This window comes from Saccopteryx leptura, chromosome 11, assembly GCF_036850995.1.
Source record: "Saccopteryx leptura isolate mSacLep1 chromosome 11, mSacLep1_pri_phased_curated, whole genome shotgun sequence".
Classification (NCBI taxonomy): Eukaryota; Metazoa; Chordata; class Mammalia; order Chiroptera; family Emballonuridae; genus Saccopteryx; species Saccopteryx leptura.
The window spans coordinates 22,383,149-22,384,841 of NC_089513.1; positions in this window are offsets into that span (position 1 = coordinate 22,383,149).

The window sequence follows — 1,693 nt, forward strand, 5'->3', positions numbered from 1 at the left end:
AATAAAAGGAATCAAGGCTCTTCGGAGAAATGATTGATTGCAGGGCTGAGGCCGGGAAAATATGACATGAGCCTGGAGCATCTTGTTGGTCCAGAAGGCAAGGAAATACTCAAAAACAAGAGGGTGGAGGCACAGAAGCCAACCTTAAAGACTTCCCAATGGCCATAGTTAGAACAGTTTGAGCAACAAAATAGCATAGTATTTGGTTTATAGTCCAAAGAATAGAATATCTGTGAGCTTATACTGGTTATATAAGCGATTAAATAAATAAATGGAGAAGAGACAAATCTTCCTTAGCTAAGAATTCCAAATAATATAATGAGGGTATTCTTCTCACCAGGAGGTAGAACTTAGTTCCTCCCTATCCCCTATATTGTGTCACTTCCAAAGAATAAAATACGAAAAGGGAAAAATAGTAACTGGAGAAACCTGACAAACCCCATAATTTATTTAACCAGCCTCTGTTGATGATCATTTAGATTGTATCTAATCTTTTTTTATTTGAATCTGACAATAAGTTTTTAACAAATGCATCAGGACCAAGTTTGGTTTGTGCAGGATTGGTTCAACATTAATTGACCACACTAACAACTTCAAGTGGGAAAATACCATCTCATTGAATGTGGGAAAATGTAGGAGGTAAAATCCAATAGCCATTTATAACAGAAATTTTTAGCAAAGTGACTCTAGACAAGAACTTAACTGGCCAAAATGACTACGAAAAATCCTACAGCAAGCAAATAAAGTGGTTAATTATTAAGAGCATTTCCTTTACAATCAGGAACAGAATAAGCATGCATTGCTATTACTACTTCTGTTTAATTGTATTGGGTTCCTAATGAGGGTATTAAAACAGGAAAAGAAAATGAGAGAAGGTGTGGAAGGAAAGAAAAAATTGTCACTTGCACTTGGTAATTATTGTCTACATAGAAAACCCAAAAGAATCTATATAGACTAATTACTAGAATTAATAAAAAAGTTTAGAATGCTTAAAGGATATGACAAAAAATTATTATACTTTAATATACTAGCACCAAGTTGTTAGAAAAGGTAATCTAAAATAAAATATCTTTACTATAACAATGATAGGAATATGCCTAAATATATGCAAGACACTGTGTCTTGGAATTCTCTCCTTGGTGACCTGAATAGTGTTAGCTCCTCGGCCATATATATCATATCAGGACAAAATAGGAAAGATGGGTGACTAGAACATTTTCATCGTATATAACCAAAGATAAAAAAAGATTTTGCCAGTGACTTAGTACTTCCATGTACCCATTTTTCAGAGTACGTATTCTCTGTGCTTCGGAACAATGCTCTAACCAAAGCTATCCAGCCAGGGCTAGAGTACATTATTCTCATATTTAAAAATTAAATAAGTGAATAAATTGTTAGACCAAAGAGTTATTTTAAGAAACTTGAAAGTAAATAATAACTTCTTTTTATTAACTCTTTTCCCTTTCTAGTTTTAATTCAAGGTTTTTTTTAAAATAAAGCATTATGTAAGTTTTATGAGTGAAATTTTGGATTTTGATTTAAAAAAACAGTTTTTCCCAAAAGAAACCGCTTAACACTAAGCAATAGCTTTCTGGATATGAATGATATTTTTGAAGACGCCCCAGTTTTTAATTGTCCATTGTTTTCTAAACTGTATTTTTAATTTCATTTGCTCTCTCCTAGGGAGTGAAGG